The 27,715-nt window shown below is 41.4% G+C and overlaps 1 long non-coding RNA gene across 1 annotated transcript in view; it reads left to right on the top strand.

Moving 5' to 3' along the window:
* Window positions 1-27,367, top strand: part of LOC138643608 (uncharacterized) — a 100,876-nt gene extending 73,509 nt beyond the window's left edge. The window contains exon 3 of the long non-coding RNA XR_011314212.1: window positions 27,130-27,367. This is a non-coding gene — a long non-coding RNA (uncharacterized lncRNA). The remainder of the gene's footprint in view (window positions 1-27,129) is intronic.
* Window positions 27,368-27,715: the final 348 nt, after the last annotated feature.

The raw sequence follows: 27,715 nt of genomic DNA, 5'->3' as shown, positions 1-27,715 counted from the left end.
TGACTTTTCAATGCAAAATTGGCTGGAATTGAGATGGGACTCCATGTTGCATTTGGAGTGCCACTAATGTGCCTAAACTTTGAAACCTCCACAAGTGACACCATCTTGGAAAGGAGACCCCCTAGGGTACTTATCTAGATGTGTAGTGAGCACTTTTCCCCACCAAGTGCTTCACAGAAGTTTATAATGTAGAGCCGTAAAAATAAAAAATAATATTTTTTCACAAAAATGAACTTTTCACCCCCAATGTATTATTTTCCCAAGGTTACCAGAAGAAATTGTACCCCAATCATTGTTGTGCAATTTGTCCTGAGTACGCGGATACCCCATATGTGGGGGTAAACCACTGTTTGGGTGCTTGGCAGAGCTCGGAAAGGAAGGAGCGCCGTTTGACTTTTCAATGCAAATTTGGCTGGAATTGAGATGGGATGCCATGTTGCGTGGGGGAGCCCCTGATGTGACTAAACATTGAAACCCCCAAATTTTTATTTTCCTAAGGGTGACAAGAGAAATTGGATGCCAGAAGTTGTTGTCCAATTTGTCCTGAGCACGCTGATACCTCATATAAGGGGGTAAACCCATGTTTAGGCGCAAGGGAGAGCTTGGAAGGGAAGGAGCACTGTTTTACTTTTTCAACGCAGAATTGGCTGGAATTGAGATCGGATGCCATGTTGCATTTGGAGAGCTCTGATATGCCTAAACAGTGGAAACCCCAAATTCTAACTGAAACCCTAACCCAAACACACCCCTAACCCTAATCCCAACCATAACCCTAACCACACCCCTAACCCTGACACACCTCTAACCCAAATCCCAATGGTAAAAGTAATCCAAACCCTAACCCTAGCCCCAACCCTAACCCTAGCTCTAACCCTAACCCTAACCCTAACCTTAGCCCTAACCCTAACCCTAGCCCTAACCCTAATGGGAAAATGGAAATACATTTTTTTAATTTTATTATCTTTCCCTAACTAAGCGGGTGATGAAGGGGAGTTCGATTTACTTTTATAGCAGGTTTTTTAGCGGATTGTTATGATTGGCAGCTGTCACACACTAAAAGACGCTTTTTATTGCAAAAAATATTTTTTGCGTTACCACATTTTGAGAGCTATAATTTTTCCATATTTTGGTCCACAGAGTCATGTGAGGTCTTGTTTTCTGTGGGATGAGTTGACGTTTTTATTGGTAACATTTTCGGGCACGTTACATTTTTTGATCGCTTTTTATTCCGATTTTTGTGAGGCAGTATGACCAACAACTAGCTATTCATGAATTTCTTTGGGGGGGGGGGCGGTTATACCGTTACGCATTTGGTAAAATGAATAAAGCAGTTTTATTCTTCGGGTCAGTACGATTACAGCGATCCCTCAGTTATATCTTTTTTTATGTTTTGGCGCTTTTATACGATAAAAACTATTTTCTAGAAAAAATAATTTTTTTTGCATTGCTTTATTTCGAGGACTATAACTTTTATATTTTTTCACGGATGACACTGTATGGCAGCTCGTTTTTGCGGGACAAGATGACGTTTTCAGCGGTAGCATGGTTATTTATATCTGTCTTTTTGATCGCGTGCTATTCCACTTATTGTTCGGCGGTATGATAATAAAGCGTTATTTTTTGCCTCATTTATTAACGATGTTCACTGAAGGGGTTAACTAGTGGGACAGTTTTATAGGAGGGGTCGTTACAGATGCGGCGATACTAAATATGTGTACTTTTATTGTTTTTTTTTATTATTTAGATAAAGGAATGTATTTATTGGAACAATATATATATATTTTTTTTTATTTAGGATTTTTTTTTTTACACATGGAAATATATATATTTTTTTTACTTTTTTACTTTGCCCCGGGGGGGCATCACAGTAAAGTGACAGATCGCTGATCTGACACTTTGCTGTGCACTGTGTCAGATCAGCGATCTGACGTGCACAGCAGGGAGGCTTCCCGGCGCCTGCTCTGAGCAGGCGCTGTGAAGCCACCTCCCTGCAGGACCCGGATGCAGCCCCGCGGCCATTTTGGATCCGGAGCCTGCAGGGAGAAGAAGGTAGGAGACCCTACCTGCACGATGCTTCCCTATACCGCCGGAACACTGCGATCATGACCACTCCTGGCACATAGTGCCGGATGTCAGCTGCGATAGTCAGCTGACACTCGGCTGCGGTCTGCCGCGCTCCCCCGTGAGCATGGCCGATCGCTATGAAGTACTATCCTGTCGGTGGGCATACGGGTCCACCCCACCTCGACGGGATAGTATGTCTCATGTCAGAAAGGGGTTAAAATGCTCAATAGACACTTCAATACAAAATATAGGGTTGGGATATGACCATTGTGGCTATGTACATGTGTTGTTTCCAGAAACAACAGAAAGTGAAAAGTCTAAAAAAGCCCTAGGGGCTGGAGTGAAATTGCAAGAGTTCTATTCTTTATTTTTAATATCAATTGTGAAATGAGAAGAAAAATGGCAAAAAATAAAAACCCCTATCATTTAACACAATAATATGATTTAAACAGTAGGTCATTTTCATTTGATAGCATCCCTTTAGTTAGTAGATTAGCGCTAACCCATTGCTTCACCAACTGTAAGTGTATTTCCAACCCTAGTGCACCAACTGTAGGCACAATTCTATCCCTTTTTCCTTTTTTCAGCCATGTTTCCTCTCCGTTTGTTAATCCAGCACTGCTTCCATTTCATTACTTGCAATTTTCTTTTTGAAAACTGCATTATAACTCCATGCATACACTTCAGAAACAGCCGGCAGGGTTGCCAACTTGATTTTTATTTTTTTCTGAACAGTTTATAATAAAAATGATGTACAGACAATATTTTTCACATTGTTAAACTGTAATAAATCATTTTGATTATAAGTGATACATGTCTACAGGTCATAAATCTGATATTAAGACATATCAGTGGCATTCACTGTCAACTGCAAACTGATGATAAAATGATAATAATTACAGTCAAAATAATTTATATAATTTTAGTCAACTTAAAAAAAATTATTAGCGTCTTAATTTTTTTTTACAGACGGAGCTCATTGACCCAGGGCATCGGATATGTGTTGAACTTGGACACTTCTTTCAGCTTTCTGTAGTCATTACGGAAGCACCATGCTCCTTCCGGCTTTGAAAAGCAAAAAAAAAATATCCAGCTCAACGAGACAGTGAAAAGTAAAAACTTGGTACTTTATTCACTTCATGTAGAAGCAGAGGATAAAAACATCAGCACAATAAGGATAAAAACACTATCTATATACGTGTTTCAGGTGGCAAAGCACCCTTCTGGCTTTGGCAGAAGGGCAATAGGGCTAGACAAGCCGCTCTTTGACTCCTCGATGACGCCCAGTCTCAATATTCTTCTCACCTCCTTGGAGATGACCTCGTGAAGGGCTTTGGGAATCCCATACGGCTGTTGTTTCACCCTCACATGTAGTTCTGTCAGGATTTTATGCTCCATGGCCTGCGTACAACCTGGCAACTCTGAAAACCTGTCCCGGTTTCGTTGAAGCAGCACTCGGCACTGTTGCTTATGGGTCGGTGACATTGTATCTGCCACTGTGACATCCTCGACCATGGCTTCAGGATTGGCCCCTAGGCATGTTGCTTCCACCAGTCCCCTATCTCAGCATAGTTTAAGCAGGTTAATGTGGTACACTTCCTACAGCTTTGTTCTCCCTGGTTGGTCGACCTTGTAGTTGATGTCACTCAACTTTTCGACCATTTTGCATGGTCCTTGTCACTTTGCCAGAAATTTACTTTCCACTTTGGGGATCAACACCAATAATTTGTCTCAAGGGCTAAAGTGTCTCAGTCTTGGCAACCGATTGTAGGCCCCTGCCTGGGCCCCTTGGGCTTGAAGGAGGCTGTCCCTCACAATTGTCATCACCCTCACGATCCTGTCCTGCAGTTGGGCCACTTGTTCAATGATGGTTTGTTTCAGTGTTATCTTGCCTTCCCAGGTCTCCTTTGCAATATCCAGAAGTCTCTGAGAGTGCTGTCCATATAGCAGCTTGAATGGTGACAACCCTGTAGAGACCTGTGGGACTTCTCTAATGGAGAACAGTATTTACGGTAGCAGGCAATTCCAGTCTCGGACATCCTTCTCCATGACCTTCTTCAGCATAGATTTCAAGATCTTATTGAACTTCTCCACTAGACCGTCCATCTGCGCATGATACACTGACATCTGGAGCTAGGTAATCTGGAGAGCCTTACACAACTCTCTCATCACTTTGGACATTAAAGGAGTCCCTTGGTTTGTCAGGATCTCCTTCAACAGGCCCATCCGGGAGAAAATATGGACTAGCTCTTGCACTATGCTCCTGGCTGAGGAGTTTATCAGAGGTAGCGCCAGGATGTATTGGTTACCCCTGGTGGACTTAACTACACCGACAAGGTCCTTGGCAATCCAGTCAAATGGGACTTCTATTATGGACAAAGGCACTAGGGGACTACGAAAGTGGGAAATGGGAGCAGTTAGCTAACAGGTAGGGAAGGATCAACAGAAATTAACAAAGTCCTGGTGAAATGTAGGCCTCTAGAACCTCTGAAGGACCTGCTCCTGAGATTTGAGATCATTTTACTGCTAGATGCCCATCTAAGACATGAGAATGGGCCAGATCTAATGCCCTTTGCCTGTTTGGACCCTGCACCAACAATTGCTCTATCACTTCCCCTCTTGATTTAGTCACCCGATAAAGCAACTCCTCATTTAGAGTAAAATATGGAAACCTGGTGTTGGCCCCCGGCTCTTGAGCAACCCAATTTATCGCAGTCATATTATCAAAAGCCACTTTCCAGATAAGATCTTGCATTTGGGCAGCCCCAAAATTTCCCCCAGAAACTCCCAACTCAGGAATCTCATCCTCACGGGTCACTGTCTTGAACTTGTCACCAACAGAGAAGAAAAACATTTTTCCACCACAAGGAGCGAAACAGTAACAATGAGATAGGCAAGATGATTGTCTATAAAATGATGGTTGTTTCACGTTCGGAGCAGTAGTGGATGGTGAGATATAGAGCACGAAAGTCAAAAGTTCAAAACTCTTTTGCTCCTCAGTGTACTAGAGTTTATGTCACCTTGAAGTCATGAGGTGGGGTGGCTAATGTAAAATAAATAAATAATACGAACATAAGTAGAAAAAAATATAGAATACTGATTAAATTTTAAAAAAGTAAATTGAAACAATATTTTAGTTTTGCTTTTTCCATACATTATCATCATGCAAAAAATATATTAAAAACAACCTTTTGTGTTAAGAAAACAAACACTATGAGAATAATTCCTGTGGTCCAAGAAATTGAAAAATTGGGCTGTTAAATTCCGATGTGAGAAAAGTCATTAAAAAGTGCTGGTCATTTAGGACAAAAAAAGACTCTAGTCATTGAGGGGTTAATGCTCCATGACTTTTATTTATTTATGGATTATTTGTGGTTCTGTGAACTCCTGATCTATAGGTGTGTCTATGTCAGCCTCTATCTATCCAGTATTGTTCTGCCTGTCACCTTGCTAATAGGATTTGCTTTACCAGCTTCTGCTAGCATTTGCAGGATGCTATCTAAGGAATTTAGTTGGCACAATGAATTCTAGGAACACTTTGTTTGAAAACCACTTCTAAAATGTTCTATAAGGCCATAGTTTGATCCATTCTTCCAAAGCTACAGCATATTATGTATTGCATCATGGAAAGTAAAAAGAAAAAAAATCAGCAGCATATTTACTCCATGGGCTCATAACTTTAACATTTTGCATTAATTTGCGTTACACTGTGTCTTTACTATTTTGTTTTTTCACTCCAGTCGGAAGATGGCAATAGAGCGTTTGATGAGAATAACACCATTTAGTAAGATTCAGATAATTTTACTTTACAATTCTATGTAACTGAGAGTGGATTTTTAACATTCTTTCTTCTGTTCTTCTGGTGTTTGCCACTTAATTCTCATTCATATTTGATATTTATATAAGCCAGTATCACTTAAAATATGTCTATATATTTTGCATTTTGGTTCTTGATAGGTTCATATGCAAATAGGATGCTGAATTATGAGGATTGTGGAAGGAACCAGGTAAATCACTATTGGGATTTTAGTCATAGGCCTCTCATACACCCAAATCAGATCATGCTTTGCACTGATAAGGGGGCAGCAACTCGAAACATGGGTCTGAGATTCTGGTTTAGCTTTTCAGTCATATGGTAAGGCTCGGTATAGTTTCATCCTAGAGATGTCTGTTTTTTAACTACTGTTTGCTTGGAGAAGTTTGAGAAACTTCTATCCATTTTCTTTTTTCATATGAGAAAAATCAATTGAGCACTGATGGTAAATACGAACACACTAAGCAAACAATGATTAACCCCTTCATCACCTTGGGATTTTCCATTTTTGCGTTTTTTGCTCCTCTTCTTTCCAGAGGCATAACATTTTTATTCTTCGGTCAATATGGCCATATGAGGACTTCTTTTTTGAAGGACGAGTTGAACTTTTGAATAATGCAATTCATTTTACCATATAGTGTACTGGAAAACAAAATAAAAATTCCAAATGCGGTAAAATTGCAAAAAAAAAGTGCAATTCCGTATTTTTTTTTGTTACCTTGTTTACTATGTGCTAAAACTGACTTGCCATTATGATTATCCAGGTCATTACAAGTTTGTAGATGCCAAATATGTATAGGTTCTTTTTTATTTAAGTGATGAAAAAAAAATCCAAAGTTTTGAAAAAAAAAAAAGGCGCCTCCATTTTTCGTGATCTGGGGCTGGGTGAGGGCTTAGTTCTTGCGTGCTGACCTGATGTTTTTATTGATACAAATTTAGGGTAGGTACAATGTTTTGATTATATAACTATAACTAGATGGTGGCCCGATTCTAACGCATCGTGTATTTTAGAATATGCATGTCCACGTAGTATATTGCCCAACCACCTAGTATATTGCCCAGCCACATAGTATATTGCCCTGCTACGTAGTATATTGCCCAGCTACATAATAAATTGCCCAGTGACGTAGAATATTGCCCAGCCACGTAGTATATTGCCCAGCCACGTAGTATATTGCCCAGTCACGTAGTATAATTCCCAGCCACATAGTACATTGCCCAGTGACGTAGTATATTGCCCAGCTACATAGTATATTGCCCAGTGACATAGTATATTGCCCAGCCACATAGTATATTGCCCAGCCACGTAGTATATTGCCAAGTCACGTAGTATATTGCCCAGTGACGTAATATATTGCCCAGCTGTAGTATATTGCACAGCAACGTAGTATACAGCACAGAGCCACGTAGTATATTGCCCAGTCACAAAGTATATTGCCCAGTCATGTAGTATATTGCCCAGTCACGTAGTATATTGCCCAGTGACGTAGTATATTGCCCAGCTACGTAGTATATTGCCAAGCCACAAAGTATATTGCCCAGCCAAGTAGTATCTTGCCCAGTGACGTAGTATATTGCCCAGCCACATAGTACATTGCCCAGTGACGTAGTATATTGCCCAGTTACATAGTATATTGCCCAGTGACATAGTATATTGCCCAGCCACATAGTATATTGCCCAGCCACGTAGTATATTGCCAAGTCACATAGTATATTGCCCAGTCACGTAGTATATTGCCCAGCCATGTATGTAACAGGTTAAAAAATAAAAAATAAACATATACTCACCCTCCGAGAGCCCCTTGTAGTCCTGTCACCTGTGTGCGGTGCACGCGGCAGCTTCCGGTCCCAGGGTTGGTATGAGCGCAGGATCTGTGATGACGTCACGGTCACATGACCGTGATGTCATGGCAGGTCTTCTCGCATAGCATCCTTAGCATCTGAACCTGCCGCTTGCACTGCCGAGGACAGGACGCGACGTCGGAGGGTGAGAATAACATTTTTTTTTATTATTCTTATTTGTAACATTAGATCTTTTTACTATTGATGCTGCATATGCAGCATCAATAGTAAAAAGTTGGTCACACTGGGTTAATAGCTGCGTAACCGGAGTGCGTTAAACCGCGCTCCGGTAACGCTGGCATTAACCCTGTGTGAGGGCTGACTGGATGACTGGAGGGGAGTATGGAGCGGGCACTGACTGCGGGGAGGAAAGAGCGGCCATATTGCCGCCAGACTGTGGCTGTCGCTGATTGGTCGTGGCAATGGTCATGGGCGTTTTGCCACGACCAATCAGCGACTTGGATTCCATGACAGACAGAGGCCGCGACCAATGAATATCCGTGACAGACAGACAGAAAGACAGGACAGACGGAAGTGACCCTTAGACAATTACAGTGGGGCAAAAAAGTATTTAGTCAGTCAGCAATAGTGCACGTTCCACCACTTAAAAAGATGAGAGACGTCTGTAATTTACATCATAGGTAGACCTCAACTATGGGAGACAAACTGAGAAAAAAAAATCCAGAAAATCACATTGTCTGTTTTTTTATCATTTTTTTTGCATATTATGGTGGAAAATAAGTATTTGGTCAGAAACAAACAATCAAGATTTCTGGCTCTCACAGACCTGTAACTTCTTCTTTAAGAGTCTCCTCTTTCCTCCACTCATTACCTGTAGTAATGGCACCTGTTTAAACTTGTTATCAGTATAAAAAGACACCTGTGCACACCCTCAAACAGTCTGACTCCAAACTCCACTATGGTGAAGACCAAAGAGCTGTCAAAGGACACCAGAAACAAAATTGTAGCCCTGCACCAGGCTGGGAAGACTGAATCTGCAATAGCCAACCAGCTTGGAGTGAAGAAATCAACAGTGGGAGCAATAATTAGAAAATGGAATACATACAAGACCACTGCTAATCTCCCTCGATCTGGGGCTCCACGCATAATCCCACCCTGTGGGGACCTAGTGAATGAACTGCAGAGAGCTGGGACCAATGTAACAAGGCCTACCATAAGTAACACACTACGCCACCATGGACTCAGATCCTGCAGTTCCAGACGTGTCCCACTGCTTAAGCCAGTACATGTCCGGGCCCATCTGAAGTTTGCTAGAGAGCATTTGGATGATCCAGAGGAGTTTTGGGAGAATGTCCTATGGTCTGATGAAACCAAACTGGAACTGTTTGGTAGAAACACAACTTGTCGTGTTTGGAGGAAAAAGAATACTGAGTTGCATCCATCAAACACCATACCTACTGTAAAGCATGGTGGTGGAAACATCATGCTTTGGGGCTGTTTCTCTGCAAAGGGGCCAGGACGACTGATCCGGGTACATGAAAGAATGAATGGGGCCATGTATCGTGAGATTTTGAGTGCAAACCTCCTTCCATCAGCAAGGGCATTGAAGACGAAACGTGGCTGGGTCTTTCAACATGACAATGATCCAAAGCACACCGCCAGGGCAACGAAGGAGTGGCTTCGTAAGAAGCATTTCAAGGTCCTGGAGTGGCCTAGCCAGTCTCCAGATCTCAACCCCATAGAAAACCTTTGGAGGGAGTTGAAAGTCCATGTTGCCAAGCGAAAAGCCAAAAACATCACTGCTCTAGAGGAGATCTGCATGGAGGAATGGGCCAACATACCAACAACAGTGTGTGGCAATCTTGTGAAGACTTACAGAAAACGTTTGACCTCTGTCATTGCCAACAAAGGATATATTACAAAGTATTGAGATGAAATTTTGTTTCTGACCAAATACTTATTTTCCACCATAATATGCAAATAAAATGTTAAAAAACAGACAATGTGATTTTCTGGATTTTTTTTTCTCAGTTTGTCTCCCATAGTTGAGGTCTACCTATGATGTAAATTACAGACGCCTCTCATCTTTTTAAGTGGTGGAACTTGCACTATTGCTGACTGACTAAATACTTTTTTACCCCACTGTATATAGTAGATGTCCAAAAGTAAAGAATGGCACTTCACCTTAGCATATCTTACATGTACTCTGCTCTAAATAAAGAGGGGAAGCTAAGATATCCATATTTAAAATACAATTTTATTATATAGAATTAAAAGAAAAAAACAAAAAGCAGTGCGCCTCACATAAGGACGGTGTCCGCTACCAAAATCAAGAGACCTAAGATTTATATACAAATTCCAAATGAATACATACCTCTTATATATGTTTAATCCTGCATAATTTATAGGTAATGTCAGTATTAAATATTATAGTACATCCAATAATGGAAAAAACAATATGTAAAACTGAGACAATCAAGTTTAGAAAATAAAATATATAAATATAATCAATTAGCACAGGCTATCAAAATGTTTTATACACAAAAACAGTGAATATGTGCTGTAGTAAGCATGAAAATTCTGCTATACTAAGCATAAAAAATATTCAATCGTCATAGGCTATTGATTAGTATACAACTACAGCAGCAGGTTTCTGCTATAATGAGTGTGAACAGATTAATGATGGGTACCTTTTATGCTTAATCACCTATGATTCTTAAGTTAGTATAATGTTTAACCCACTGTGTAATTAAAAAGACAAAATTTGCTTATTTAATAATAGATTATAAAGAAAAGTGCTCATAATAAATGGGGGGCCATGCCCGCATAAATAGGTGACAGATTCACCTTAGGTTGTGGAGCTGATAAACACATCCTCTCATCCCAACAAGCGTTTCACCACTGGCTTCTTCCTGGGGGCGTGGCTAGGTGAGGGGCCATGATCTACTTATATCAATGTGCAGCCAATAGGAGTGGAGACTTGTGTCATACGCTGGCTTTTCGACGCATGCAGCTGATACCACTCCCCCGGTACAGCGTAACTTCCTGGACGATGCTCAGTGACACGCAAGCCAAAGTGCATGTATATACCGGTAATCATAAATATAGTGAACAATGTGTAAGGGGTTGTTGGTGATAAAATGTTATATACGTAAAGTAACCTGTGCACATCGAACATTTCCATTATATATACTGGGGATATACCAGGATCCATTTTATGAATAAATATATTAAATTACATATTAAAGAGAAGTAAAGTTCTATAGTAGAATAGAAACCAATAGAAAAAATTATATCATGGCATAAAAAATAATTAAATGTATCTATACTCTCAACAGTAAACCAAAAATAAATATGAAAGCATTAAATAATCAATGCGTAATATAAAAAAGGAGCACAAAACTCATATACAGCAATTGATAGTTCAATTCATCTTTATAAATGCTATATTTAAATAATAAAAATCTTTAATATATTAACCCCTTAAGCGCCAAGGGTGGTTTGCACGTTAATGACCGGGCCAATTTTTACAATTCTGACCACTGTCCCTTTATAAGGTTATAACTCTGGAATGCTTCAACGGATCTTGGCGATTCTGACAATGTTTTCTCGTGACATATTGTACTTCATGATAGTCGTAAAATTTTGCCGATATAACTTGCGTTTATTTGTGAAAAAAACAAAGTTGGCGAAAATTTTGAAAATTTTGCAATTTTCCAACTTTGAATTTTATGCCATTAAATCACAGAGATATGTCATGTAATATAATTAATTAGTAACATTTCCCACATGTCTACTTTACATCAGCACAATTTTGGAACCAAATTTTTGTTGTTAGGGAGTTATAAGGGTTAAAAGTTGACCAGCAATTTCTCATTTTTACAACACCAATATTTGTTAGGGACCACATCACATTTGAAGTCATTTTGAGGGGTCTATATGATAGAAAATAACCAAGTGTGACACCATTCTAAAAACTGCACCCCTCAAGGTGCTCAAAAGCACATTCAAGAAGTTTATTAACCTTTCAGGTGTTTTACAGGAATTTTTGGAATGTTTTAAAAAAAATTAACATTTAACTTTTTTTTACAAAAAATTTACTTCAGCTCCAATTTGTTTTATTTTCTCAAGGGTAAGAGAGGAAATTTAACCCCAAAATTGTTGTGCCATTTGTTCTGAGTACGACGATTCCCCACATGTGGGGGTAAACCACTGTTTGGGCGCATGGCAGAGCTCGGAAGGGAAGGAGCGCCGTTTGACTTTTCAATGCAAAATTCACTGGAATTGAGATGGGACGCCATGTTACATTTGGAGAGCCCCTGATGTGCCTAAACATTGAAACCCGCCACAAGTGACACCATTTTGGAAAGAAGACCCCCTAAGGAACTTATCTAGCTGTGTTTTGACAGCTTTGAACCCCCAAGTGTTTCACTACAGTTTATAATGCAGAGCCGTGAAAATAAAAATTATTTTGTTTTCTACAAAAATTATATTTTAGCCCCCAGTTTTGTATTTTCCCAAGGGTAACAGGAGAAATTGGACCCCAAAAGTTGTTGTTCAATTTGTCCTGAGTACGCTGATACCCCATTTGTGGGGGGAACCATTGTTTGTGCGCATGGCAGAGCTCGGAAGGGAAGGAGCGCCATTTGCAATGCAGACTTAGATGGATTGGTCTGCAGGCATCTCGTTGCATTTGCAAAGCCCCTGATGCACCTAAACAGTAGATATCCCCCAGAAATGACACTATTTTGGAAACCAGACCCCCCAAAGAACTTATCTAGATGTGTTGTGAAAACTTTGAACCCCCAAGTGTTTCACTACAGTTTTTAACGCAGAGCCGTGAAAATAAAAAATCATTTTTTTCCACAAAAATTATTTTTTAGCCCCCAGTTTTGTATTTTTCCAAGGGTAACAGGAGACATTGGACCCCAAAAATATGTTGTCCAATTTGTCCTGAGTACGCTGATACTCCATATGTGGGGGGGGGGGAACCACCGTTTGTGCACATGGCAGAGCTCGGAAGGGAAGGAGCGCCATTTGGAATGCAGACTTAGATGGATTGGTCTGCAGGCGTCACGATGCATTTGCAGAGCCCCTGATGCACCTAAACAGTAGAAACCCCCCACAAGTGATACCATATTGGAAACTAGACCCCCCAAGGAACTTATCTAGATGTTTTTTGTCGGCTTTGAACCCCCAAGTGTTTCACTACAGTTTATAACGCAGAGTCGTGAAAATAAAAATTAATTTTTTCCAACAAAAAATTTTTTTTAAGTTCCCCAAATTTTTATTTTCCCAAGGCTAACGAGAAATTGGACCCCATTAGTTGTTGTCCAATTTGTCCTGAGTATGCTGATACCGCATATGTTGGTGTACACCCCTGTTTGGGCACACGAAAGAGCTTGGAAGGGAAGGACCACTGTTTTACTTTTTCAATGCAGAATTGGCTGGAATTGAGATCGGACGCCGTGTCGCGTTTGGAGAGCCCTGATGTGCCTAAACAGTGGAAACCCCCAATTCTAACTGAAACCCTAACCCCAACACACCCCTAATCCCAACCATAACCCTAATTACACCCCTAACCCTGACACTCCCCTAATCCCAACCATAAATGTAACCCTATCCCTAACTTTAGCCCCAACCCTAACTTTAGCCCCAACCCTAACTTTAGCCTCAACCCTAACCATGACTTTAGCCCCAACCCTAACTTTAGCCCCAACCCTAACTTTAGCCCAAACCCTAACTTTAGCCTCAACCTTAATCCCAACCCTAGCCCCAACCCTAGCCCCAACCCTATCCCTAACCCTAACCCTAGCCCTAACCCTAGCCCTAACCCTAACCCTATCCCTAACCCTAATGGGAAAATGGAAGTAAATACATTTTTTATTTTTTAACTAAGGGGTGATGAAGGGGGTTTGATTTACTTTTCTAGCGGGTTTTCTAGCGGATTTTTATGATTGGCAGCCGTCACACACTAAAAGACGCTTTTTATTGCAAAAAATATTTTTTGCGTTACCACATTTTGAGTCCCATAATTTTTCCATATTTTGGTCCACAGAGTCATGTGAGGTCTTGTGTTTTTTGTGGGACGAGTTGTAATTTTTATTGGTAACATTTTCGGGCACTTGACATTTTTTCATCGCTTTGTATTCTGATTTTTGTGAGGCAGAATGATCAAAAACCAGCTATTCATGAATTCCTTTTGGGGGGGGGGCGTTTATACCGTTCTGCGTTTGGTAAAATGGATAAAGCAGTTTTATTCTTTGGGTCAGTACGTTTACAGCAATACCTCATTTATATCATTTTTTATACGATAAAAACTATTTTATAGAAAAAATAATTATTTTGCATCGCTTTATTCTGAGGACTGTAACTTTTTATCTTTTCGCTGATGATGCTGTATGGTGGCTCATTTTTTGCGAAACAAGATGTCGTTTTCAGCGGTACCATGGTTATTTATATCCGTCTTTTTGATCGCGTGTTATTCCACTTTTTGTTCGGCGGTATGATAATAAAGCATTGTGTTTTGCCTCGGTTTTATTATTTTTTTTTTAAGATGTTCACTGAATGGGTTAACTAGTGGGACAGTTTTATAGGTCAGGTTGTTACAGACGCGGTGATACTAAATATGTGTACTTTTATTGTTTTTTTTTTTTTATAAAGAAATGTATTTATGGGAACATTAAATATATTTTTTTCTTTATTTAGGAATTTTAAAAAAAAAAAAATTTTTTTTACATATCTAAAAAAATTTTTTTTTACTTTTCTACTTTGTCCCAGGTGGGACATCACTGTATAGTGACAGATCGCTCATCTGACACTTTGCAGAGCACTGTGTCAGATCAGCGATCTGGCGTGCCCTGCTGCTTGGTTACCAGAGCCTGCTCTGGACCCGAAGTACTCCCTGCAGGACCCGGAAGTAGCCCCGTGGCCATTTTGGATCCAGGGCCTACAGGGAGGAGACGCTCGGTACAAGGTGAGCACATCGCCTTGTACCGATCGTCTCAGGGAAGCCCGCAGGGAGCCCCCTCCCTGTGCGATGCTTTCCTATGCCCCTGGAACACTGCGATCATGTTTGATCGTGGTGTGCTGGGGGTTAATGTGCCGGCAGCGATCCGAGACCGCTCCTGGCACATAGTGCCGGATGTCAGCTGCGATAGTCAGCTGACTCCCGGCCGCGATTGGCCGTGCTCCCCCCGTGAGTGCGGCCGATCGCGTATGACATACTTTCCCATCACTGGGAATTAAGTCCCAGGTCACCTTGACGGGATAGTACGTCATATGGGATTAAGGGGTTAAATAATTCCTTACTAATATAAAAAAATAACAAATAATCAACAGATCTATTTTCTCTAACATTAAATAAATAGACATCCATTGATAATCACGTTTATCTCTATAAATAATATATTCAGTAGTAACAGAGCTATTAAATAGTCTCTTAACAAAGTTAGAGTCTCTTGCAAAATTTGAAAAAGAGGCATATAACTTATAACCATAATTTAATAATTATTCAAAAGGTGCATAGAATTCATAGGCACTAATTGATAATGCAATTTTTCTCATGATTCATTGAATAAAGGTATATGATATCCAATTAATAAATTGTTCTAGGTGAAAAAAAGTGCTGTGAAGTGCATGAAACATTGTTGGTGTACAGTCATATTGTACTGAAAAAATCATAATACTGAATTGTCCAAAGTGAAACAGAGTGCTACTGATAAGCCAAAATTTGATGATGTCCAGCCATTTTGCAAAGGGAAGATTCTCATCCCGATGAAAGCCACCAAAATATATTAACTAAAAAAATACAACAAAATAAAAACATCAATATCAGAGAGTACAGAAAACATACTATAAATAACATAGAAAAACTATAAAACAATCCCCTCACCTAAAAATACATGATATTCAGCAAAACAAAAGCTCTCATTCAGACCCTGAGGATTAAGGGTACCTAATCTGTAGATCCACTTACTTTCCAATTGTGCTAGGATTCTTGCTGTATCTCCCCCTGCAAAGCCCAGATTGACTAGAGCGAGTCCTTTAGTTCTCAAACCTTTAGGATTACAATCATGGAAACATTTAAAATGTGGAGGTAAGGTCTTTAAAAGGGAGACGTCTTCTAGTACTGCAGCCTTTCCTATATCCCGGATGTATTCCCTGAACCTAACTCTCAGTTCCCGTGTTATCAACCCAAAGTAAATTTGGCCACATGGGCATTCAGCATGGTACACCACTGCTTTAGAGGAACATGTCAAGTGCTTTCTGATGTCAACGTTACGAGATCAATATAAGGCCGGTTTCACACGTCCAGATAATTTCAGTACCGGAGACATCGGTACCGGAGTTATCCATGTCCGTGTGCTCACGTGGCACATCAGTGTGGCACACGTGCGGCAGCCGTGTGCTGCCCGTGTGCCGACTGAGGACCACACGGACCGTGCAGGAGACAGCGCTACAGTTAAGCGCTGTCTCCTGCTTTTGGTGCTGAAGCCAGCATTCATTCCTTCTCCCCAGCAGCGTTCGCTGGAGAGAAGGAATGAAAAATCAAGGTGTTTTTTTTGTTAAAAATAAAGTTTGGGGTAACCTCCCGCCTCCCATCCCCCAGGGGACAGCGCTTACTGTAGCGCTGTCTCTCCTACAGCGGTATGTGCACATGGAGGAGAGTGCACACTGTTCTCTGTGTGCACGTGTGCGGGATGCTTTGCGGACCGTGCTGCCAGAGAAAAGCGGACACGTATCCGTGTTTTCAACAACACAACAACTTTCTAGCAACAACAAAAAAATGTGTTCAAAAATTGTACTGATGTAAAGTAGACATGTGGGAAATGTTACTTGTTAAGTATTTTCTGTGACATATCTCTGTGATTAAAAGGCATGAAAATTCAAAGTTGGAAACTTTCAAAATTTTTTGCCAAAAGTCAGTTTTTTTCTCAAATAAACACAAGTCATATCAAAGAAATTTTACTACTATCATGAAGTATAATATGCCATGAAAATAGATTCTCAGAATCACCGGGATCCATTGAAGCATTCCAGAGTTATTACCTCATAAAAGGACAGTGGTCAGAATAGTAAAAATTGTCCTGGTCATTAACGTGCAAACCACCCTCGGGGTAAAGGGGTTAATATGGAATCTAGCAAAGAGAAAAAAACAGCATCAGGTGATTTCCATAAAAATTAAAATTTTTATCTTTTTATTTAATCCATTACATGCAAAAGATTAAAAACATACGTGTCATTAAATGTCAAGGGGCAAAACATCCCCTTGCATGCCTGATGAGTTTCGGACTTCGTGAACTTTTAACTTTTTGCAAGCAATGGATTAAATAAATAAAAGGTAAAAATTTGAATTTTTATGGAAATCACCTGGTGCTGTTTTTTTTCCCTTTGCCTGCATTTACAAGTGGACTCCAGCCACATTGAACCTGGCACCAGTGGTCCTGTGATCCTCTGGTGAGCACTGAGTAAATCCTTTTCCCCTTTTCCTATGTTGATTTAATATGCAATCTATATGTCCTTTTTTACTTTGATATGAATTCTGTATGTCCTTTTTTTTTACTTTCATATGAAATCTGAACACAGAGACAATATGTTGTGTAAAGCTTACTGTTCTTATATTGTGAAACCACAATTATGGGTGACACTGCCCTATATGTTTATAAATGTTTGAGCTTTTTAGATGAAATATAATGAACGCTAAATTATATAGGTTCTGTTCTTCTCTTGGTTCTTAACTTATCAGAATTTGTTTATTCTCTTGGAAATTCCTTAACCCCTTTACCCCCAAGGGTGGTTTGCACATTAATGACCGGGCCAATTTTTACAATTCTGACCACAGTCCCTTTATGAGGTTATAACTCTGGAACGCTTCAACGGATCCCAGTGATTCTGACATTGTTTTCTCATGACATATTGTACTTCATGATAGTTGTAAAATTTTTTTTATATTACCTGCGTTTATTTGTGAAAAAGCTGAAATTTGGCATAAATTTTGAAAATTTCGCAATTTTTCAACTTTGAATTTTTATGCAATTAAATCACAGAGATATGTCACACAAAATACTTAATAATTAACATTTCCCACATGTCTACTTTACATCAGCACAATTTTGGAACCAAAAATTTTTTTTGTTCGGGAGTTATAAGGGTTAAAAGTTGACCAGCAATTTCTCATTTTTACAACACCATTTTATTTTAGGGACCACATCTCATTTGAAGTCATTTTGAGGGGTCTATATGATAGAAAATAACCAAGTGTGACACCATTCTAAAAACTGCACCGCTCAAGGTACTCAAAATCACATTCAAGAAGTTTATTAACCCTTCAGGTGTTTTACAGGAATTTTTGGAATGTTTAAATAAAAATGAACATTTAACTTTTTTTCACAAAAAATTTAATTCAGCTCCAATTTGTTTTATTTTACCCAGGGTAACAGGAATTAATCGGCCCAAAAGTTGTTGCACAATTTGTCATAAGTACGCCGATACCCCATATGTGAGGGTAAACTACTGTTTGGGCGCATGGCAGAGCTCGGAAGTGAAGGAGCGCCATTTAACTTTTTTTTACAAAAAAATTACTTCAGCTCCAATTTGTTTTATTTTCTCAAGGGTAAGAGAAGAAATTGAACCCCAAAATTGTTGTGCCATTTGTTCTGAGTACGACGATACCCCACATGTGGGGGTAAACCACTGTTTGGGCGCATGGCAGAGCTCGGAAGGGAAGGAGCGCTGTTTGACTTTTCAATGCAAAATTCACTGGAATTGAGATGGGACGCCATGTTGCGTTTGGAGAGCCCCTGATGTGCCTAAACATTGAAACCCACCACAAGTGACACCATTTTGGAAAGTAGACCCCCTAAGGAACTTATCTAGATGTGTGGTGAGTAGTGTTGAACATTCCGATACTGCAAGTATCGGAATTCCGATACCGAGATACCGAGTTCCAATATTTTTGTGATATCGGAATCGGCGTGTGCGATGCGTATGGTTCCCAGGGTCTGAAGGAGAGGAAGCTCTCCTTCAGGCTCTGGGATCCATATTCATGTAAAAAATAAAGAATAAAAATAAAAAATATGGATATACTCACCCCTCCGGCGAACCCTGGCTGTCACCGCTGCGAGCGTCTGCCTCCGTCCCTGAGAATGCAGAGAGTGAAGGACCTTCGATGACGTTGCGGACACGTGAGCGGTCAGGTGACCTGTCACCTGACCGCGACGTCATCGAAGGTCCTTCACTCTCAGCATTCTTATGAACGGAGGCAGACGTTCGCAGCGGTGACAGCCAGGGTTCGTCAGAGGGTGAGTATATCCATATTTTTTATTTTTATTCTTTATTTTTTACATTAATATGGATCCCAAGGCCTGAAGGAGAGTTTCCTCTCCTTCAGACCCTGGGAACCATCCAGGATACCTTCCGATATTTGTGTCCCATTGACTTGCATTGGTATCGGGTATCGGTATCGGCGATATCCGATATTTTTTGGATATCGGCCGATACCATCCGATACCGATACTTTCAAATATCGGAAGGTATCGCTCAACACTAGTGGTGAGCACTTTGACCCATTTAGTGATTCACAGAAGTTTATAATGCAGAGCCGTAAAAATAAAAAATCATATTTTTTCACAAAAATGATATTTTTGCCCCCAATTTTTTATTTTCCCAAGGGTAAGAGAAAAAATTGGACCCCTAAAGTTGTTGTACAATTTGTCCTGAGTACGCTGATACCCCATATGTGGGGGTAAACCACTGTTTGGGTGCATGGAAGAGCTCGGAAGGGAAGGAGCGCCATTTGACTTTTCAATGCAAAATTGACAGGAATTGAGATGGGACGCCATGTTGCGTTTAGAGAGCCACTGATGTGCCTAAACATTGAATCCCCCCACAAGTGACACCATTTTGGAAAGTAGACCCCCTTTGGAACTCATCTAGATGTGTTATGAGAGCTTTGAACCCCCAAGTGTTTCACTACAGTTTATAACGCAGAGCCGAGAAAATAAAAAATCTTTTTTTTTTCCACAAAAATTATATATTAGCCCCCAGTTTTGTATTTTTTCAAGGGTAACAGAAAAAATTGGACCCCAAAAGTTGTTGTTCAATTTGTCCTTAGTATGCTAATACCCCATATGTGGGGGGAACCACCGTTTGAGCGCATGATAGAGCTCAGAAGGGAAGGAGCATCATTTGGAATGCAGACTTAGATGGGTTGGTCTGCAGGCGTCACATTGCATTTGCAGAGCCCCTGATGTAACTAAACAGTAGAAACCCCCCACAAGTGACCCCATATTGGAAACTAGACCCCCCAAGGAACTTTTCTAGATGTGTTGTGAGAACTTTGAACCCCCAAGTGTTTCACTACAGTTTATAACGCATAGCTGTGAAAATAAAAAATCATTTTTTTCCACAAAAATTATTGTTAGCCCCCAGTTTTGTATTTTCCCAAGGGTAACAGGAGAAATTGGACCCCAAAAGTTGTTGTCAAATGTGTCCTGAGTACGCTGATACCCCATATGTTGGGGTAAACCACTGTTTGGGCGCACGGGAGAGCTCGGAAGGGAAGGAGCACTGTTTTACTTTTTCAATGCAGAATTGGCTGGAACTGAGATCGGACGCCATGCCGTGTTTGGAGAGCCCCTGATGTGCCTAATAGTGGAAACCCCCCAATTAGAACTGAAACTCTAATCCAAACACTTCCCTAACCCTAATCCCAATGGTAATCCTAACCACACCCCTAAGCTTGACACAACCCTAACCCTAATCCCAACCCTATTCCTAACCGTAAATGTAATCCAAACACTAACCCTAACTTTAGCCCCAACCCTAACTGTAGCCTTAACCCTAGCCCCAACCCCAGCTCTAGCCCTAGCCCTAACCCTAACCCTAACCCTAACCTTAGCCCTAGCCCTAACCCTAACCCTAGCCCTAACCCTATCCCTAACCCCAACCCTAACCCTAATGGGAAAATGGAAATAAATACATTTTTTTAATTTTTTTATTTTTTCCCTAACTAAGGGGGTGATGAAGGGGGGTTTGATTTACTTTTATAGCAGGTTTTTTAGCGGATTTTTATGATTGGCAGCCGTCACATACTGAAAGACGCTTTTTATTGCAAAAAAATATTTTTTTGCGTTATCACATTTTGGGAGCTATAATTTTTCCATATTTTGGTCCGCAGAGTCATGTGAGGTCTTGTTTTTTGCGGGACGAGTTGACATTTTTTATTGGTAACATTTCGGGCACGTGACTTTTTTTATCGCTTTTTATTCCGATCTTTTTGTGAGGCAGAATGACCAAAAACCAGCTATTCATGAATTTCTTTTGGGGGAGGCGTTTATACCGTTCCATGTTTGGTAAAATGGATAAAGCAGTTTTATTTTTCGCGTCAGTACGATTATAGCGATACCTCATTTATATCTTTTTTTATGTTTTGGCGCTTTTTTACGATAAAAACTATTTTATAGAAAAAATAATTATTTTTGCATTGCTTTATTCTGAGGACTATAACTTTTTTATTTTTTTGCTGATGATGGTGTATGGCAGCTCGTTTTTTGCGGGTCAAGATGTCGTTTTCAGCGGTACCATGGTTATTTATATCCGTCATTTTGATTGCGTGTTAGTCCACTTTTTGTTTGGCGGTATGATAATAAAGCGTTGTTTTTTGCCTTGTTTTTATTTATTTTTTTACGGTGTTCACTGAAGGAGTTAACTAGTGGGACAGTTTTATAGGCTGGGTCGTTATCGACGCGGTGATGCTAAATATGTGTACTTTTATTGTTTTTTTTCGCGTTGCTCCGGGGGTCTCAGGGAAGCCCGCAGGGAGCCCTGTTATGATCTGGTGGTTTAGGAACAACATGAGACAAGCTCTGAAGGAGGTGGTATCTGTACTGACCGCAAACCCTGAACCTAGCAGCGCAACTAAAAATAGCCGTGGGGGGTACTTGACGCTCCCTAGACCCCTCGTCACAGCCTAAGATCTAACTTCCCCTAAAGATGGAAACAGGAAACCTATCTTGCCTCAGAGAAAATCCCCAAAGGAAAGATAGCCCCCACAAATATTGATGGTGAGAGGAGTGGAAAATAACATACGCAGAAATGAAATCAGATTTTAGCATAGGAGGCCAGTCTAGCTTGATAGATAGGACAGGAAAGGATACTGTGCGGTCAGTATAAAAACTACAAAACTATCCACACAGAGCTTACAAAATCTCCACACCTGACTAAAGGTGTGGAGGGTAAATCTGCTTCCCAGAGCTTCCAGCTAACAGAAATAATCCATACTGACAAGCTGGACAAATATAGAATGCACAGAACAATAAATCCACAACATGTGGACTGAAATGAGCAAAGCCAGAACTTATCTTTGCAGAACTGGTTAGGAAACCAGGAGAATTCAAGCAGAGATGTGAATCCAGCCAGGAAACATAGACAAGTAGCACAGGCTGAAGAAAGAGCCAGACTTAAATAGCGGAGCAGAAGAGACGATAAGTGGAGGCAGCTGATGACAGCTAACTCCAAGGAGCAGCCATACCACTAGAAACCACAAGAGGGAGCCCAAGAGCAGAACTCACAAAAGTGCCACTTACAACCCAACCACCGTAGGGAGCCCAAGAGCGGAATTCACAACAGAGCCCCTTCCCTGCGCGATGCTTTCCTATAACCCCTCTAACCTTATTAATATTCCCTGCATGCCTTCTGTCTCTTTGAATTGTGCCCTTTGGAATTCTCGCTCTGTGTGTAATAAACTCTCCTTCATCCATGACTTCTTCCTTTCTAATTCTCTTAACCTCCTGGCTCTTACTGAAACCTGGATCCAGCAGTCAGACACCACCGCTGCTGCTGCTCTTTCATATGGTGCACTACACTTTTCTCATACCCCAAGATCGGACAACAGAGCAGGTGGAGGCGTTGGTCTGCTCCTTTCACCAAAATGTACTTTCCAAGTTATCCCCCAAGTACCCTCACTTGTCTTCCCTTCCTTTGAGGTCCATGTGGTCAGACTCTACGTCCCCTTCTCCATGCGAGTGGTGGTGGTGTATCGTCCTCCCGGCCCCTCTCATCAGTTCCTGGATCACTTTGCCACCTGGCTTTCACACTTTCTTTCCTGTGACACCCCCACCCTTATCATGGGTGATTTCAACATCCCTATTGCCTCTCCCCTCTCCCCATCTGCTTCTCACCTTTTGGCTCTAACCTCCTCTTTCGGCCTCTCGCAGCATACTAACTCGCCAACACATGAAGATGGAAACTCCCTTGACTTGGTCTTCTCCCGGCTTTGCTCAGTGGATGATTTCACAAACTCCCCTCTCCCACTCTCTGACCACCACCTTCTTTCATTCTCTATCAAGAACTGCCATCCCGCTCAGGTCACCCCCACTTTCCACACTTATAGAAACATACAGGCCATTAACACCCAGGAACTTATGAAGAACTTGCAGTCCTCATTGGCCCCAATCTCCTCCATCTCATGTCCTGATTCTGCTCTGAAGCATTACAATGAAACCCTGCAAAGTGCCCTGGATGAAGCTGCTCCTCCTATACATAAAACAACTCGGCACAGACGGCAACAACCGTGGCACACGCTGCAAACACGTTTCCTGCAGCGGTGCTCCAGGTGCGCAGAACGTCTGTGGAGAAAATCTAATCTACCCGAAGATTTCATCCATTATAAGTTCATGCTAAAGACATACAATTCTGCCCTTCACCTCTCCAAACAAACCTACTTCAACACCCTCATCACCTCCCTGTCCAATAACCCTAAACGTCTCTTTGACACGTTCCAGTCCCTACTCAACCCAAGAGCGCAGGCCCCAACCACGGATCTCCGTGCTGACGATCTGGCCAATTACTTCAAAGAAAAAATTGACCATATTCGACAGGAAATCATCTCCCAATCTCTTCATACCATGCACTGTCCTCCCTCCCCCACTGCATCTAGTTCACTCTCTGACTTTGAACCAGTTACAGAAGAAGAAGTAAGCAGGCTCCTTGCATCTTCTCGCCCGACCACTTGCACCAGTGACCCCATTCCGTCACATTTCCTCCAGTCCCTTTCCCCGGCTGTCACCTCTCACCTAACAAAAATATTCAACCTTTCCCTCACTTCCGGTATTTTTCCCTCCTCATTTAAGCATGCCATCATACATCCATTACTTAAAAAACCATCCCTCGACCAAAACTGTGCCGCTAATTATAGACCTGTCTCTAATCTTCCCTTCATCTCTAAACTCCTCGAACGCCTGGTCCACTCCCGTCTTACCCGCTATCTCTCAGATAACTCTCTTCTCGACCCTCTTCAATCTGGTTTCCGCTCTTTACACTCTACTGAAACTGCCCTCACTAAAGTCTCTAATGACCTACTAACAGCTAAATCTAATGGTCACTACTCCATGCTAATTCTCTTGGATCTCTCTGCAGCATTTGATACTGTGGATCATCAGCTCCTCCTCACTATGCTCCGCTCCATCGGCCTCAAGGACACCGTTCTCTCCTGGTTCTCCTCCTATCTCTCTGACCGATCCTTCACTGTATGTTTCGCTGGTTCCTCCTCCTCTCACCTTCCCCTTACTGTTGGGGTTCCTCAAGGATCAGTCCTAGGCCCCCTCCTCTTCTCTTTGTATACTGCCCCTATTGGACAAACAATCAGTAGATTTGGCTTCCAGTACCATCTCTATGCTGACGACACCCAACTATACACTTCTTCTCCTGATCTCACGCCTGCCTTATTAGAAAACACCAGTGATTGTCTTACCGCTGTCTCTAGCATCATGTCCTCCCTCTATCTGAAACTAAACCTGTCAAAAACTGAACTCCTCGTGTTTTCTCCCTCTACTAACCTACCTTTGCCTGACATTGCCATCTCCGTTTGCGGTTCCACCATTACTCCAAAGCAACATGCCCGCTGCCTTGGGGTCATCCTTGATTCTGACCTTTCATTCACCCCCCACATCCGATCACTGGCTCGCTCTTCTTACCTGCATCTCAAAAACATTTCTAGAATTCGCCCTTTTCTTACTTTCGACTCTGCAAAAACTCTTACTGTTTCACTTATTCATTCTCGTCTGGACTATTGTAACTCTCTACTAATCGGCCTCCCTCTTACCAAACTCTCCCCGCTCCAATCTGTCCTGAATGCTGCTGCCAGGATCATATTCCTCACCAACCGTTACACCGATGCCTCTACCTTGTGCCAGTCATTACACTGGTTACCCATCCACTCAAGAATCCAGTACAAAACTACTACCCTCATCCACAAAGCACTCCATGGCTCAGCACCACCCTACATCTCCTCTCTGGTCTCAGTCTACCACCCTACCCGTGCCCTCCGCTCCGCTGATGACCTCAGGTTAGCATCCTCAATAATCAGAACCTCCCACTCCCGTCTCCAAGACTTTACACGTGCTGCGCCGATTCTTTGGAATGCACTACCTAGGATAATACGATTAATCCCCAATCCCCACAGTTTTAAGCGTGCCCTAAAAACTCATTTGTTCAGACTGGCCTACCGCCTCAATGCATTAACCTAACGATCCCTGTGTGGCCTATATTAAAAAAAAAAAAAAAAAAAAATTAATTAACTGGTTCATGCAGCTTTACATGAACACCCAAGCCTTACACTATGGCTGGTCCGAATAACTATAGCAATTGTTACCATCCACCTCTCGTGTCTCCCCTTTTCCTCATAGTTTGTAAGCTTACGAGCAGCAGGGCCCTCACTCCTCTTGGTATCTGTTTTGAACTGTATTTCTGTTATGCTGTAATGTCTATTGTATGTACAAGTCCCCTCTATAATTTGTAAAGCGCTGCGGAATATGTTGGCGCTATATAAATAAAAATTATTATTATTATTATTATATACCGCCGGAACACTGTGATCATGTTTGATCACAGTGTGCTGGGGTTAATGTGCCGGGGCGGTCCGTGACCGCTCCTGGCACATAGTGCCGGATGTCAGCTGCGATAGTCAGCTGACACCCCGCTGCGATCGGCCACGCTCCCCCCGTGAGTGCAGCCGATCGCATATGACTTACTATCCCGTCAGTGGTCATACGGGCCCACCCCACCTCAACGGTATAGTACGTCTAATGTCAGAAATGGGTTAAAGGGAACCTGTCACACCCAAAATCGAAGGTGAGCAAAGCCCGTGGCCCTGGGCACCCATGTTAAAGGGATGGTCTTTAAAGGAGTTTTTGAAATAAAGAACGTTCGTGAAGCCACCTGTGGTATTCGATCAGGGATGACCAACGCTGCTAAAAGGGGTCATCTGGGACAGCCAGATGGTATAACTTCCCACAGGTGAAGTAGGTCCCCAGGGCTCCCGGTGAATAGATGGAGGATGGTGAGAGGTGCAGTATAGAACGAAGGATGCAGTTGTGCAGTCTTTTTACCTGGTTTACTGATGGTAGCAAGCAGCCACAGTCCAGGGCACCTCTTAGTGTGATGATATTATAGTCCCTTACTGCCTATGGCTTCTTAGAAAGGTCATCTCAGTTATCTCTGTCCTTTATTGAAGTGGGACACAAACCTGTATGACAGGTGACTCGAGCCTTTTTATAGGGTCTCTCTTATGACCCAGGCTCTATGTGTCACTGTGTCTCCTAGGAATTAGGGCGGACAGGTTCTGTGTAGTCTAGGTGTCCTACCGGTTTCTGCTGTGCCTCCTAGAGTATGACACAACCTCGGTCTTCCGGTTACTGGTATCTGTGCTCTATCAGGGATCTAGCCAAGTCGCAGCTATTCTCCCTTGCTGTCACTCTCCTGTGCATTGCTCTCTGTCACGTTAGCTAAAGGCTATTCTTCCTTCTGTATCTCACTATCCAGGGGCTGCAGCACTTTAGGCTGTACGGCCCCACACTCGTCCTTCTGCCTCAGACTGCTCCAGTCTACTGTCCGGCACCAACTTTCTATCTCTTCCTAACTGCCTAGCAACTGCCTAGCAACTATCTCCTCCTCCCAACCAGAGAGAGCAGCTCCCCTGAAGTCGGGTGTAGAGCTGCCCTTCTGGCCTGGAGTCAGAATGGTGTTGTATGTGCTAATTACCTGTTAAGTGGTATCTTCCATCGCTTCCAAGAGTGACATTACTCTCCCTATGAGGAAAGCAATGCCACTGTGACAACTAGGACCCTGGGGCATCACAGAAGGATTGGTAGAGGTGTAGCAAGAGATTGGTAAGCTGAGTATTACACCTTTTGTTATTTTATACCATTGTAATGTTAGTAAATTATTTGGTTTACAAATTCTGGTTTTGAACACAGTGATTGGTATTTGGTAAAAGTATTTAGTGAGCAATAAATGTTGAAAAGATTTGCATGGAATAGGTGATGCATTCCGTATATCAGTTTCTTTGAAAATTATGAAAGACAATTATACGTTTCTCATAAAAGAAATAAAACAATTTATTTGCATAACCTAACATTTACCATATGTGTGTTTTATCTCTTTATTAGGTCACAACTGTGAGCAGCAAGCAATGAAAACAAAAAGGAGGAATTTTATAATATTATATGATTTTTGAAGAAAAAAATTGCCGGGATCAGTTTTATTCTCCACGCAAATTTTCCTGAAATCGATCTTGTACAGACATTTTGAAGACTTTTGTGCACTATTCTGTGAATTAAAAAAAAAAAAAAAAAAGTAAATTAGTGACATTTATAATATGGTAAGACTATGAGATAATAAACAGTTTTCATGTATTAAAAATCTTTGTTGAACCTTTCTTGAGTAGTGTGGTTTAGTCACTCTATCCTGAAAGCAAACCCTATTTCTCTTATATCGAAACCAAATTGGAATTGTTGTTTGTACCCAAGAACATAATTTTTATGTATCTTTATGAAAAACAAACTCCCACAAAATATTTTGTATATTTCAATTATATAAGTCAAAAGTTATGTAATCATTTTCCTGCTACTTCCCATAATTCGGTATGTCAGCAACCTCATATCCTACAATCCAGTGGCCAGAACTCATTTTTACTGCCGATCAAAATTGTGTAAAGGAAATTAGGCTGTGGTGATAATGGTTAAAGTGATATGA

The sequence above is a fragment of the Ranitomeya imitator genome, chromosome 6, assembly GCF_032444005.1.
Source record: "Ranitomeya imitator isolate aRanImi1 chromosome 6, aRanImi1.pri, whole genome shotgun sequence".
NCBI lineage: Eukaryota > Metazoa > Chordata > Amphibia > Anura > Dendrobatidae > Ranitomeya > Ranitomeya imitator.
The sequence above is the reverse complement of the archived record's forward strand: the minus strand, read 5'-3'. Positions and strand labels throughout refer to the sequence as shown.